The 16,491-nt window shown below is 37.5% G+C and overlaps 3 protein-coding genes across 3 annotated transcripts in view; 1 reads left to right on the forward strand and 2 right to left on the reverse strand.

The window, feature by feature from the left end:
- The window catches only part of Schip1 (Schwannomin interacting protein 1), a 374,012-nt gene that overhangs the window by 185,188 nt on the left and 172,333 nt on the right, over positions 1 to 16,491 (reverse strand). The window lies entirely within an intron of this gene.
- mib1 (mind bomb 1) overlaps positions 1 to 16,491 on the reverse strand; it is a 227,345-nt gene that overhangs the window by 185,188 nt on the left and 25,666 nt on the right. The window lies entirely within an intron of this gene.
- The window catches only part of LOC117984032 (uncharacterized), a 218,296-nt gene continuing 203,007 nt past the window's right edge, over positions 1,203 to 16,491 (forward strand). The window contains exon 1 of the mRNA XM_034970682.2: positions 1,203 to 1,218. The gene's annotated coding sequence lies outside the window, so the exon portion shown is untranslated. The remainder of the gene's footprint in view (positions 1,219 to 16,491) is intronic.

The raw sequence follows: 16,491 nt of genomic DNA on the forward strand, positions 1-16,491 counted from the left end.
GTCTGGGATTACTACAATACATATCGGATGTCAGAATGCGGTCTGCATATTTTGCATACGGAACTCAAGTGGAAGTCCGAACTGTAGGTTATGACTTTCATATGATATTTCACATATTATTTCCAATACAATCATTTTTATGTGTACAACGCAGCTGCCTAGTTCGCTCGCTAGGCTCGTTCTTCAACTGGTCTAACCTAATCTAACCTATTTTTATACTTAAGTTGGTCTATTTGAACCTAAATTTAAGATTTCGGTTTAACGGAGATGTAAAATTTTATACATACCTTGTGTAACCAAACGGAATAATCTCCAAATAAGTATTCGTCTAAAATAAAATTTATGAATGATTTTTTGGCCAACGAATTATTCTGGCTAATGATCATTCGGGAAATCAAATAAGGTAAAATGTTGCTTCGACAAACATTACTTCGGCGAATTGCTGTCGGCGTAATGAAATTCGACTTCGACCAAACAACGGGCACCCTATGAATGCTATGATCATATCAATGACACCTTGAGTTCTATTTATTTAATTTATAAGTGCAAATCTCATTTTACGTATCCAAAAGGATAACTTGCGTGCAAAAATACGGAAAGTTGTTATTTTTTGTTGTGATAAAACTTAAATTTTGCTATGGAAACAAACAAAAAAGGAAGCAAGCAAAGCGTGGTTTGTACTAAAAAAAGAATTTTTCGAGAGAAAATAAAGAAGGCCAACTTAAATTTAGTATATCGGTCTGCGAGTGTTTACGAGGCAGGCCCCTGAAATAAACAAACCGAAGGCGACGGTAAAGCACAAAGGCCAGGTTTCGTGGAATAGCCGCCTATTTTCATTTTCTGTTTTATCGCAGCTGGAAAACAAATGAGAAGCATTTTTGTGGGCGACAATGAAGTGATTACTTAAAAAAATTGCTTGTTTTAAACGCTACGGCACGGCCGCGCTTTTTATGTTAACCGATGTTTCATTAAATATTAAATCACTTATAGTGTCCTTTTTAAAATAACGTGACGTCTGTTCTGATTTTATCTCGAAATAAAATAAATAAATTTAACGCTGTATAGATTGCTGTATACACGACAGTACATATTTTATCCACAAAATTATAACACTGGCCTCTTTATAGCTAGTTTTTTTAGGGATTTCCCGTCAAAACTGGTCGCTCGTACAAATAAACATAATGTAAAAATATATAACAATCAGCAATATCACAACTTGTAAATTTAATTTTAAATCACTACCCATATTATCACTACTCACTACCCATATTACAAATGCGAAAGTGTGTTTGTTTGTTGTTGTCGCAACGAAGCAACGGATCGACGTGATTTTTTACGTGGATATAGGTGAGGTCTTCAAGAGTGACATAGGCTACTTTTTATCCCGGAAAATCAAAGAGTGTCCCCAGGCCGCCGCCGCGTCTGCATTTGTATTTTAACTTAGATTCAGAGAATTAAAGAAGTAATTTTTGCGAGTGAACTTTTGTGTTATTTTACCATGACCTTAGTAGACTATAAAGAACAAGACGCTAGTAGTTTGAAGGCACCCCTAAATCTGAACCTAGTCCACCTCCTATACCTAAATCCACGCGAACGAAGTCGCGGGCATCAGCTAGTGGTTTATATGATATAATATACCATCTATCCCCTCATATACGGACGTATATGAGGGAATAGACAACAATGATTCGCGTGCAGAGGTAAACGGAAGGCCGGATTCAAATTAAAACATTAACAATAGGTAATTCTCAGGTGGTTAACGAGCGGCTCGAACCATTTTCACCTTTGAAACTCAATTATTATATTGTATATTAACGATACTGTGTTCCCGCATTAACCAACACAATTATGGAACAATAATTTAATTCCTCCCGTGCTCAAATATATTCCAATTTTATCACGCAATCAGCATCTATAGGGAAATCTAGTGTCCACGTCTATAACCAACTAGCGAAGTATAATCATAATTTTAAGTATAAACTTGTTGGGTACCCCGGCTTCGCACGAGGAATGTGTTATATTAGTATTATATTACACTTCAGCGTGAAGCGTGTGCAAACAAACTATGCACCATAGTTTTTGAATTATCGTGCAAAAAGTCGAAAAAATACGACTGTAGTTACTAGTTAGTAGTACGGAACCCTCGTTGCGCGAGCCTGACTCGAACTTGGTCGGTTTTTTTACTATGAAATTAGTTATATATCATTTGTACATCATTTATAAATAATACATTTAGGGCTGTGTGGTGTGCATGCCACTTGGTGCAGCTGGTAGCTGGTAGATATTTATTTTTATTAAGAGTAGACTGAAGAAAGAAGACTGCAGAAATGTATTCATTAGTAACTACGAGCAAATGCTCAATTATCGAACAAAAGACGAATGAAAGTGAAGAACGAATGTGTATCGTAAAAAACCGTTCGGTCGGGAGGAGCGCTAATGAGAGAGCATAAAGCGTGACGTCGTAAAACCAGCGCATTAAGCTCTCGCTGCCAGAATCTGCCAGTAATCTATTCCGAGCTATTTTAATTAGCATCGCAGTAATAATAAAGTGGGGGTGAAGTTTTTGTGGCGTCTCGGACGTTGCATTTCGAAACGTGGAGCCCGGCTGACGCCATCCCAGCCCGAGCGGCCGCGCTTCGAGGAATACTTATAACAACTTCTCGGTCTGTAAACTTATCAAGTCCCGTGCTCAAACTCATAGCTATAATAAATATTTGCCGATGAGTTGGATATTTGCGGTGCTCGGGTAAAGTGGTTGTCGAGCCTTGGCGGAGCTGTAATATTCCAGCTTCATAGGGAAATTTTATTGGACGCAATCTGTATTATCGTGTTACGTGTATAATAAGCTCTTTGTAATAAGTATTTCAGGTATTTAATATCGTGCGACGTGCTATCAAAATATTTTTTAAGCTGTAAGTTTGTTTTAAATACACGCGTTAACCGTGATCTATTTATTTAAAGCTCGCCCTGTTTCTCCAACTTTTATAATTTTTATAATTATTTACTTTTCATATAAATTTAGAAGTAGCAGCTATTACTTGACGTAAGTAGTAGTGTTTGAATTACGTGTCTCTATTCTTCACAAATTAAATCTTTCAAGCAATTTACTATAGGGTTTAAAAGTGTTCATACAAGGCCAATACCAAGCCAGTGCTGACGCCAGCGATGCGATGGCTCCGTATAAACAATGGTATGAGCAACAATATACTCCGCAAATGGTTGACTAGATTTTTATCAAACACAGCTCGACTTATCTCGATTAAACAGGCCTTCGAATAAAAGAAACCGCATTAAAATCGGTCCATCCCTTTGAGCGCTACGATGCTAGTTGCTACAGACAGACACACAGATACAGAGGTATACAGTTATAGTACGAAATTACAATATGGCAATATGGGGAGGGAACGCCCTGCACACCCGCACAGCCTCGGCGCTAACCCGGTGCGGGCGAGCGCGGGTGACGTGCGGGTGTGCGGGGCGTCCCCCCGCCTCATACCCCGATTGTCATCTCAATCTGTGACGAACTATACACATGTGTGACTTTAAACACCTCCTAATTTGCATCGGGGGTTGAAAAAACAGAATATATACGCGTAACGAAAACAAAAATTCTTTTCCCAAAAAAAAGTTTAATGAGTCTAAGATAGCATCTAGAATAGACAGTAAAGAAGAGCGTATCTTGCAACAGTAAATCTTCATGAGAGCAACGGTCGCACAATCGCTTTCCCAAGCGCTTGTTTCACGCGCCTTTTCCCCCTGCACAACAATAATGACGAGGTCGAGGTTAGACAGTGAAGAAAAGCTTATCTCGCCGGCAGTAAATCTTTCTAAGTGCGATAGCAACACAGTCTTTACAGCAGGCACCGGTAAACACCTTAAGGCGGAAACAAACTATCGGACGTGTCCGTAAGCGGCAGCTCACAGCTGCGACATATAGGTGTCCATACTCCAAAGTCATTTGTGACGCGGCATGCGAGATATCTATCGGTTGTTTCACGCGTCATTCCTCTCCTGCACAGAGGTCGAGGTTAAACAGTGAAGAAAAGCTTATCTCGCCGGCAGTAAATCTTTCTAAGTGCTATAGCAACCGTCTTTACAGCAGGCACCAGTTAACACCTTAAGGCGAAAACAAACTAGGTATCGGACGAGTCCGTAAGCCACGACTCACAGCCAGATAGGTGTGCACTGTGCATTCGTTTGGGACTTTGGGACACGGCTTGCGAGATATCTATCGGACGTCTGACGCTCAAGGTTACGTCCGCATACTTACATTCGATAGTTTGCACATTTCAGTGTACATTTTATTATTCACATACCTATAAGTCACGGCGGTCAGTCGCGTCTGTCAGCCGCATCCAATAATTTGTTTCCGCCTTTATTCCAGATTGCACTATAATAATTATACGACACGTCGAATAATAAAATTGCAAAACCTTATCTCTCAAAAGCAACGTTTTCAATATCGCATAAACAAAGTTTTCACGGCGCATTTTCCGCCTAAACTAAAACCACAACCTAGACTCTAGAGGCATTGCAGCAAAGGACCAGTTATCTCGCACCAGTAAATTATCACTCTAGCATCCACTTGCTTTAGGTACCAGTTGCGTTTGCTTGCACTACAATAACACTAGAATAGAAATTTGACGACCTCCCTGGCGCAGTGGGGAGAAATAATAATAATAGTCCAAGGTCCGATTCCTGGCAGGGGAAATTTGTATTTTATAAATTGTCTCTGGTCTGGTCTGCTGCGAGGCTTCGGTCGTGACTGGTTTTCCCCTAACCGGCAAAGGCTTGCCGCCAAGCGATTTAGCGTTCCGGTACGATATGCCGACCCCACTTAGCGTGAGATAAGGACAGGAAGAAGAGAAGTTCATATACATTTATTTCTAGCTGTACAGTAACACTTTATCACAGTTCACGACAGTTAGGGAACTTCTAACAAAACGTCAAAGATTCGACGTCACTGGCAGGCGCCAAATGTTAGTACATTTGACGCAGGTAGCCCTAAGGTAGTAGAGCTACCTTAGGGTAGGCTACCTGCGTCAAATGTACTTTGATTTTTTCTATGATTTTACGTCACCATAGCCTAATAGTTGACATATCGTCGATTCATGATCAAACCGAGTGTTCCCTCACTCTAGTTCACTCTGCTCCTATACTGCATATTGTGTCCAGATTTAGAATCACTTGACTTATTATCGGCCGATGCTTAACATATTTCTCAACGACCTTTTTTGATATCTGGAGCAGCACGTAATAACATTCAACCTAGTTAGGCTTAGGTCAACGCTAAACCTGCACCTTGGAGTGGTAACATTTTAAGATTAACGAGGCCATGCGACTTATTCGTATTTAAATTTCATATGATGGCTCTTGCAAAATATAAAGAAAAGAATTTAATAAGTTATTAGAATCCAATGCATATTGTCACATATTACTTAATATTATAAATGCGAAAGTGCGTGCGTCTGTCTATCTGCTAGCTTTTCATGGCTCCTCCGTTTAACTACTTTTGACGTGGTACAGAGATAGCTTGCATCCCAGGTTAAAAATCAATAAGTTCCCACGGGATTTTTATAGTCTACATCGACGTGGATGAAGTCGCGGGCATCATTTATTTAGTTCAGAGAAAGCTTGAGATATCCTGGAGACGGGCATAGACTACTTTTATCCCGGAAAATCAGTGTCCACAGGATAAAAGTACATCCACACGGACAAAGTCGCGGGCCACATCTAATATTTTATAATAGTCTAGTGCACTCCAGATGGCTCAAATAGAATTTCTGGAAATGCTTTCTTAGTAAACGCTATAGTGGGTACCTACATGTCGTGTGTACAGTCAGTCAGTTTCTTCTTTTATATATCTAGAAGATATGTACAAGCAGAAAATAACTGTTAGCAAATACATATATCTACATATGACTTCACCCACGCGTATAATTCGCCATCCCAGTGTATAAATAAAACACGATTGTGCGATCATCATATACATATTCATAGTAGGCAACCGTAAATTAAACTTGTAAACTTTATACACGAATATTATTAAATTTTCGTTACGAGCTACAAATTTTGCATAATAAAGTAAATGTAGGTTTGCGAAATTAAATGAATAAAAATCTGTTGAAAATGTCATTGTTAGAGATCAAAATATAATATAATACTTTTGGACCCACTAAGTATTTACAATGCAATGAAGTGGCTAATCCTACCTTCGAAAAACTTTACAGCAGGGTAAGTATTGTGTCGACCATCAATTAATTAACCGCTTTGTTTTAATCAAATTATTTTACAGCTTTGTTTATTGCTCAAGTTCATCCATATATTTACAGCCAGCGCAGCGCACCAAGTGAAAGCCTTGCGAAAAAAATCGATCTGAACAGCCTACGATCATTCCCGCCTGACGTATGCTGCCTGGTACGCCCTCTGCCCCGCGTACCAGAAGAAGGGACAGCTGAACAAATGACTTTGCTCTACGGCAGGAGCTCCGAGGTACGTTCTTAACGACGCAATCGTAGAGGAGTGTGTTCACCATCTCGCATTCACTATATTATTCGGATGCGCAAACAGAAGTGCATACCTCCAAGTAATAGGCCCACTACAAGCGTTACCACCGAGGGCGTCTCCAGCCCTTCGAGGTCCTATGTCACGAATCAACAGCCTCTTCCAACATAGACGTCAGTGACGAGGAAGACGCATCAGATATGACACCCCAGCTACCGAACGTGACACCCCCACTCATAGGATTTGATATGACACATCAACAACCAGAATCATAGTCCTACAGATTGTCTTCTGCGAGTAGGTAACTAACTGCTAAGTAGGTACTTCTTATTAGAATTTTCCTACATACCTATTCCAAATATATGTACTTACTAGATGTTGCCCGCGACTTTGTCTGCGTGGATTTAGGTTCTTAAAATGCCGTGGGAACTCTTTATTTTTCCGGGATAAAAAGTAGCCTATGCCCGTCCCCGGGATGAAAGTTAACTCTGTTTGTAAATATCATCAAAATCAGTTGAATGTTTGGCCCGTAAAAAGCAACCAGACAGACAGGCACACTTCCATATTTATAATATTAGTATGGATAAGTATATAGATAAAAATATGCCTCATTTTTTTATAACTAGGCTAGATGATGCCTGCGACTTCGTTCGCGTGGATACAAACAGACAGACAGACAGACCGACACAATCTCGCATTTATAATATTTGTATTGATATGGAAGTATGGCTACATATGTTATCATTTGCATTATTCCAATTTCATATTAAAGTCAGTCTGCCCCATGAACACAAGAATACGCTGACAAAATTTATTGAATAAGATCATCTCATAAAATTTTCCCTTTTTTTCGGAACTGCCGAGTACGAACAGACTAGTTTTTATTAAGATTTTTATCTATAAGTGGCCATAAAACGGCCGCTGCGGTCTTTCGTATAAAAAGCTCTTTGTTTCAGTCACAAATGGGAGTCTTCGATCGAAGGGACAAGCTGTAATACTTGATATTAAAAAAGTTTTTATAAATTTTCTGTTGGCAAAGATTTGTGCAATCAAACGTAATGGCCCAAGATTTCACTGCCGCCAGACCTTCCTTATTTTCTGAGAAACAAAATGTATAGAATAGTGCTAGTGTGTACTTTTAATGTACGCATATTTACTAGCTTGTACCTCGAGCCAATTTAAAAATATCAGTTGCTAAAGGCACGTAAAAACATTACTCACTTTTCTTAATGTCTGAGTGCTGATTTTTATGTATATTTCCTGAGTATCATAATATAAAAATTACGAATCAGGCTATAAGTAAGATAAACTATGTTATTTTTTGCGAGCTTTAAAGCGTCTAGCGGAAATTGCCGCCGACAGGAAGTGTCTGGCAGTATTGGATATTAATTATTTAACAATATTCTGCAAAATATATATGAAAATCGGCAGTCAGACTCTAAGAAAAGTGAGTAATTTTTTTAAATAGGTACTTTCAGTAGCTGATACCTATAAATTGGCCCACGGCACAAGCTAGCAGATATGCGTACGTTAATAGTACGTGTTAACACTATTCTATCCCACACATTTTATTTCTCAGAAAATAAGGAACGTCTAGCGGCAGCGGGACCTTGCTCTATAATAATCTGCGTTTCTTTCAGAAGTTTCAATTAACTGGAATATGTATCAGAAGTGGGATTCAAAGTATTTTATTATTCACATACAAATACATACATAAATAATAAATATAAAGTAAGAAACGGGTAGGTACGTATCACGATAAATACGGCGATTGCTAAATTGGTTTATACCCGCTAAGTATATTATGTCGCACATCATTTAACACATACAGTCCATGACGACCTGTCATAGGAATGAAACGGGGGATGCCCCGCACACCCACACGTCACCTGCGCTCGCCCGCACCGGGTTAGCTTGGGGGCTGTGCGGGTGTGCGAGGCGTTCTCTCCCCGATTGCCATTTCGACCTGTCGCGTACTATACATCTATGACTTCTTTGATAAACCGCTGGACAGTTTGAGACGAACTCTTTGTAGTTTGTAAGCATAATTTTAAAATTATTAAATTAAAGTTAATTTGATAAATATTTCTCTCTATATATATCTCTTTATATCTTTCATACAATCTTAGAAACACGTAAAACCGTGGCTAAACGAGAAATTACATAGAAAGGATAACAATTGCTTCATGATAAATCACCCTTTAAATGCGAAAGTGTGATTGTTAGTGTGTTGGATTGTCCGTCAATCACCCTGCAACAGAGCAACATATCGACGTGATTTTTTTGCATGGATATAGTTAAAGACCTAACAAGTGACATAGGCTTCTTTTAATCCCGGAAAATTAATGAGTTCCCAAGGAATTTTTAAAAACCTAAATCCACGCGGTCGAAGTCGAGGGCATCAGCTAGAAGCTCATATAACAATGATTAACCACTATAACCCAAGCCATAAATAAACAAGAAACGACTACACAAATATACACTGACAGTAAATCCTTTCGTAGAAAATCCAGACAAAATGCTTTCTGCAAAAAAAATCAGACAGGGAAAATAAAGCCGTCCGAAGAACATAACGATTGCTTTTAGGTACACACAAGTCAGTACGGAGTTAGAATAAGTGCCTAATATAAATAGGGACAGGGGATATTTGTCCGGCAAAATGCCCGCCTAGGTCAGGTGGCACACGGTAAAGCGTTGAAAGCATACATAAATTTGCACTAGGTGAAGCCCGTATAGGACGCAGGTGGCTTGAAGTACAGTAACTAACACTTTATTTATATCTCGGTGTATAAGATATATAAAAATGTTTAGGTTCCACTTATCTTTTATCTGGAACGTTGCACTAATCTATTTGTTGTATCTTACAAATTAAGATACTTGATAACAGTAACTCAGTTTTTATACAAATGTAAATATAATTTTTTTATATAAATATCAAAGTATTCTTTAATACTCTGTTGAATATCCAATAAATAAACAAACGAATTTATTGAATTTAAATCGAGCTCACATTATCAGAAATTATTATATTATAGTGGTATTGTGTTTGATACAATTAGTTTTTGATTATGATGATTTGCTCTCTCTCTCTCTCTCTCTCTCTCTAACACTATTACTATGGTGGATACACTTTAGAATGCATAGCTATTATGATCTAGACATCCGCTAAGAAAGGATCGTTGAAAATTCAACCGCTAAGGGGTATATATAGGGGTCTGAAGTTTGTGTGGTCCACGCGAACGAAGTCGCGAGCGTAAGCTAGTTTCTTATAAAACATGGTGCAAATTCGTAGGAGCAATGTGCTCGTACGAATATGTGCGGGTGCCTCGTGCAGATAGACTCTGCTAACGAAGTAAACAATCGGCACAGAGAATTCCATCCGACGACGTCGAGTGAGCGACACTAGCGCCAAGACAAAGCGCTGATGAACCTGATTATTTTGTACCACAATCTAAACATACCCTAATGAGGATGGGAAATCACTTAAGAGTTGCTGAAGAATAACTCATAATCTATGCTTAGATATAATAAAAAAGTACTGGATGATTTCTGTAAATTAAAATACTTATAGATATGTTTAAAAAAAATATCCGAGGAACCATTATTATCAATATAGAGCCCAAAACATTTTTTTTTAATTTTTGTTTCTGTCTGTGGATTACATATCGTAAATAAACATATAGGATAGTTTTTATTCCAAAAAACACTGGGGATCGTCGGGGATAGGGAATAAAACTTTTTGTTGATGTTATGTCCATCCATGTAAATTTAAGGGTTCCGTACTTCAAAATGAAAAAGGAACCCTTCTAGGATCACTTTGTTGTCTGTCTGTCCGTTTGTCTGTCTTGTCTGTCAAGAAAACCTATAGTGTACTTCCCGTTGACCTAGAATCATGAAAATTGGTAGGTAGGTAGGTTTTATAGCACAATTAGGTAAAGCAAAAATCCGAAAACTGTGAATTTGTGGTTACATCACAAAAATGTGTTCATGAACAAATATTGGTATTTCAACTTTACTTGTAAGTTTAATTTCGGCTTTACTTGTACATATTCTAAAACAGATTTTTATTTATTTTTATGCATAATAGATTTTGTTTCATCGTGCAAAATGTCGAAATAATGTACTGTACATACTGACATGTACAGTACATACTGTAGTACGGAACACTCGAGTCTGACTTGCACTTGGCCGGGTTTTTATTTCCATTATGGTTTTTTTATAAAGGTTGTAAGGGTAGGTGGCACCATGTGAATTTGGGCTTTAAGATTTAAAAAAACCTATTTTTTCATTAACATAATATACTTGAACATCCATTGTAGAGAAGTAGTGTGGACCCCTAAGCACTAAGCTCTGTAGAGATAGACATTATACCTATTCAAGAATTAGTCTTTAGAGATGTAAGCTTCTTATAATCTACTTATGTAAATATCGTTTTATTTTAAATAAGGTCAAATTAAACGGTTATTAGTAGACCTCCCGATCCGTCGCTCTCTCTAAATGTTTGAAACAGTCGTCGCATTCAGAGTATAAATTGTCTCTGTTACACCTGAGGCATTAATGTTTGGGCATGAATTATTTAGACGATGTGAGTTTACTCGTAGCCTCTACATTCCGAACGTACGCTAGCTGGGAACGGTTTGCCGCCTGCTAGCCCTCTAACCGACGTCGACACACAATCCTGAGTAGCGCGCTTTCCGAATTCCATTCTCTGAAACAACACCTCCCATTTTGTATAGGTATGCCTTGTTTCCGTTTTCTTATTGCATTGTGCGGTTTGGGAGTAGGTACATGTACAATGTTTTCCTACTAAATAAATGGTTATAGTTTCCCGGTCTCGTTAAATTACAGGGTAACGGAAATTCCTGTTGCAGCAAGTTTTATAAAACGGAACGCAGTTCACAACAAACAACATACTAATATAAGCTCAGAACAATAACCACCAAGACGAACTTTCTCTATATATTATGACAGAAGTGAAAACTCCGAAGGTTAGTTCTCCTGAGCAGAAGAAAGGAAGCAGGCGTGCACTGCGCGTTATTTACGACTCGCTTTTCCGGCGCCGTTAAGACTTGAGGAAATCTAGTTTTGTCGCACCCGGTGCTCGCCAACACATTCAAGTTTAGTATTATATTTGTCACGAAGTTCTGTAAATGTTCGACTATAACTACGTACATAGTAAATTATTATTTAAATTGTACTTCTACATTACGTAGCAAAACAACCAACTTGTAAGTGCAAGATCCATTTTTATCTCCGGAGCAAACTTGCAGGCGCTTCAGAGAGACATAAAACCTTACTTAGCAAGCCACAAATCCTTGTAACGTTAAGCCGAGATAAAACAGCTCGCGGCAGGCAAAACGGAGCTCAAATTTTTCACCTGTGGGCCGCCGCCGTGGAGCGGGGAATGTGTACCACACGAGTTATTACTTGCACAAGAATTATGATGTCCCGTAATGAAACTCTGCCTACCGTTAATCACACATAGATAATTATACTTATTTTTTTCTATAGATGTGTTCTTTGTTTTTGAGTATTAAGCGTTTACTATCTTGGATGTAGAAAAAAAATTCACTGACTGAAAATATGATATCTGTTGGCAAATTCCAACGTAGCGACCACAAAAGCAGACTTTACCTAAAATGAAAAATTACGTAGGTAAGTTATGGTTATTATTTTAATAGGTAAGTTGAAATGTTTGCGACCACTTTTTGTTAAGATGGGAACATCAAAAGCGTTTTGTACAAGCCTTTTGAATTACAAGAAACGAAACGAATAAAGCGAACTGGGTAACGTACCCCAGTTTGCTTTATTAACCCGAGGTACTGAATTAATATAGCATTTCGGTATAATATACGACATTTACTTGAAGCAAAATGTGACCAGAACTTCTGATTAAATTGATACTAATATACGTACTTGTAAACTAGGGTTGATAGAAGCAAGTATTATATGGAAGCATGTGGAAATTCATTATTATCCATCCAACTTGATTGTTTGGTGATAATATAGTTGGAAGCTGCAGAGTGCCGCATAAAGCTTGCAATCCACCAATCCTCCTATACATTTGAACCAAACCAACACAATAATATAAGGTACATAAGTTACTTTGGAAGTAGCCCTGAGGGCTAGCACCTACGTGTATATTCTGGCTTAGTATATGAATACTATTACCTCTTTTATATGTCATATAATATCATTGTCGTTAACAGTACATTTATATTGCGGAATTACTGTGCTTAATCCATATTTAGTATGGGCATAGTTAACTAGCGGTTCGTCTCGAATAAGACCTAGCCTTCTATCTATAAGTTCATACCTACTGTAGTTACATTTACAGGAAAAGGTGTATTGTTTTTATCTATTTGATGAAATTATATACCTAGCGCCACCCTTAAATAATGTTTTTTATAACTTTTTAAAGTAATTTTTAACTTTTTATGTAATTTTTGGCAGTGGGCCAAAGACTGGCATGTTATTTATGAATTTGAAGTAATTACAGTGCACGATGCCTGCGACTTCGTCTGCATGGATTTTGAAATGGCGTTTGACGCGGCTCTACTTCCAGTTTTGCCCACGTGAATAGATAAGTTGATGGCACAGTATGTTTATTAGTTCTAAGTTATAAGGCTCTGACAAATGGATAGAGGGATTAAGCGAAATTACAAAACCCAAGAAGATTAGGAGACCTCGCTTCACACAGTCAATAAGAACCATCCCCATCTGATAAAAACATTTATTGGTATCGATGGATTTATTTAGGAGCTACAATGCCACAGACAAACCGAAATATAATAATTATACCGGACGTCAAATACTTTTTAACGCGAGCTGTGTTTGCGTTGGGGAGTAATAAGCAAAGTCCTAGTAGTAAGTTGTGTGCATATTTGTTTACATGACTCAATAAGAAAAAGTTGATGATATCTTTTTTCGATATGATACATTTATTTATACAAGATTAATGGTTCGGAACCGAAGAAAAATGATACCGAAAGTGACCTTCTGTTTACAACTACTGTCAGATTAAAGGTAGTCACGAACCGATCTAACATTTAGCTTTGGATCAGAAGTTAATATTAGCTTTGTCTCAAATCAATATTTACCTAAATAAAATACATAAGTCAAAAAGTTTTTTTTACACTTTATTATTATAAAACCGGTCAAGTGCGAGTCAGACTCGCACATGAAGGGTTCGTATAAGAAATAACACTTTTAATTTTTTTATGTGATGTAACTACATAGCTCACGGTTTTTGGACTTTTTCCTTTACTTGTGCTGTTAAGACATTGCTACCTGCTTCATGATTCTAGGTCAACGGGAAGTACCCGCGTCAAGTGTCATGACAGACATAGACGACGAGGTGATCCAATAAGGGTTCCTTTTTTCGCTGCAGATACAGAACCCTAAAAACAGGCCGGGATCAAGTGAGACGGAACTTTCGTAGAAGGAAAACAGCCAGACTAAATACTGCCTACCATGAACTACCTACTCGGCGCGAATTCACGAGGGCGAAGCCGAAGGGCAAAAGATCTTGTTTATAAGCTTTAAGAGGATTCAAACTTTTTTCAGTCAAAAGACGTGGTATTTCTGGACCAAATTGTTAGCTGGGCACACTCCTCATAGTTTGCCAAAATATATAAGGGTTTTCAGACCATCCTTTATTATAGAGCTGCGCAATAGTTACAAAATGATTTATAAAATCTAAATGAAGATAAAAGCTCGACTGTTTTCTTTTCCGAAAAGATGCCTTTTTACTTACCATTACAGTAAAAAATAGGGAAAGTATGTTCTACCTTAGCATCTAAGCTACTGAGCCGATTTTGATGAATGAGGTGACAATCGGTTTGTTATTATGATCCGGGTGATATAGGTTAAAGTTAATATGACGGATGTTACATCCAAAAAAGTAGAGGGTCTGTGATTTTTTTTGCTGTCGTATCGAGTATACGACTTCATACTGATTTCATTTCAATGAAAGAGGAGAAAATTATGAGTTCATAATTATTTAATGTACCTAGTATGATGTTAAAATATACCTACCTAATATACATTTCAGCGTTTATTAAGAGGACTAGTCGGGTTTCAGTTTTGAACTTTTGTTTAGTTGCATTGCGTCCAAACGGCTAGAGATTTTATTTAAAATTTACTACCGACAAGAAAGATCTAGCATTTTTTAGCAATTGGCTATTTTACATTTCGAAATCACGGCTATAATAGTTTTTTCTAATAAAGTCAAGAATCCAACTTAGCATCAGCAGTACAACATGACAGAATTGAACTCGTGTTCTCAGATACAAATTACGCAAGCTATCTTCAACGTTATCGTCATTTGTGTAAAAGCAATGTAAATCCAAAATCCAATCGAATAAATTCGTCGGAGGCGAAAAATTCAGATCCGCTTCAAACGTTCAACAGAGCTCAACCAATTTTTAAATCCATTCGACAAATTCTGATGAATCCGAAAAGTTGTTCCATTGATTTTAAAAAATTACAAACTCATGTGGTTTTAATGACAATAGATGATTAATGATTATCACTGAGGCCTTCAGAATAGGTTGTACTTACTAAATCAGTAAACTTAATTTTAATTTGACATCCTTATTAATAAATCGAAACTATTTATATCATTATTGACATACCTAATATTATGAATTATTAATAAAGAAGAAACCTATTGACATAATAATAAACAACTTAATTAAACGCGATCATACTAATAAATGAAATAAAAATTGATAATATATTTTAGTTAATTTAGTGCCTACAACAAATTATATTTGCAATGCCCTGTCAAGGCTTCATGCACAATTTATATAGTTCTAAGCATCCAATATCAAATGTACATGAAAGCAAATGAAAAATAAAATGAGATGGACGACATATTTAACTCTCTGATAGCATAATATGGCATGGCAGTCGAATTTGGACTCATTTACTTTGTTTTTACGGTGAAAAGAGCCGGATGATGGAGATGAACGGTGGGCACGGAATCTCCCTAATGGCATAAGCCAGGATAGTTATAAAAAATGTGATGTCATTTGTCAGTGCTACCAATGTAAGAACGTGAAAAGCTTTGTAATGAGGATACACAATATCACTTGAAACCAGTAGTAAATTTCTTACATGTAATTAAGAACATAAACGGATTTTTTCAAATTTTTAGGGTTCCGTACCTCAAAAGGAAAAACAGAATCCTTATAGAATCACTTTGTTGTCTGTCTGTCTGTCGGTCTGTCAAGAAACCTACAGGGTACTTCCCGTTGACCTAGAATCATGAAATCTGGTAGGTAGGTGGGTCTTATAGCACACATTCGGGGAAAAATCTAAAAACCACGAATTTGTGGTTACATCACACAAAAAAATTAAATTGTGGTCATGAACTAATATTAGTACTTATTTTCAATTTTCGAAGGAAGATAACTATATCAAGTGGGGTATCCATATAAAAGGTCTTCACCTGTGGATTTTAAAACAGATTTTTATTTATTTTTATGAATCATAGTTTTTGATTTATCGTGCAAAATGTCGAAAAAATGCGACTAAACTACGGAACCCTCGGTGAGCGAGCCTGACTTGCACTTAACCGCTTTTTTTTAAATGAATGAACGTTAATGATGATTGATTACTAAGTGAGATAATTGGGAATAACTTTCAAAGGTAGCTTTAAAGATGTACGTCGTAAATCTCGGTCATTATAAATTTAAAGGATTACCAAGTTTAGTTCAATTTCGAAATTCCAAGCGATGGTGACTTGTCGCTTAGAACACAAGTCCTAATTCACTGCGCCTTGCTTCGATCTTGTGGTGCGACTTGTGTTCCGCTGTAGTCTGATTTATGCTGTTTGCGTGTAAACCGGAATTAATGGTACGAGTAGGTACGTATTATGCTCCTCTGTTTGGGGATTGGGATCCCGGGGATCAGGCTGAAATTTGGCATGCGGGATAGCTATTATCACGTAGGCATCCGCTAAGAAAGGATTTTTGAAAATTC

Source organism: Maniola hyperantus, chromosome 1 (assembly GCF_902806685.2).
Source record: "Maniola hyperantus chromosome 1, iAphHyp1.2, whole genome shotgun sequence".
Classification (NCBI taxonomy): domain Eukaryota; kingdom Metazoa; phylum Arthropoda; class Insecta; order Lepidoptera; family Nymphalidae; genus Maniola; species Maniola hyperantus.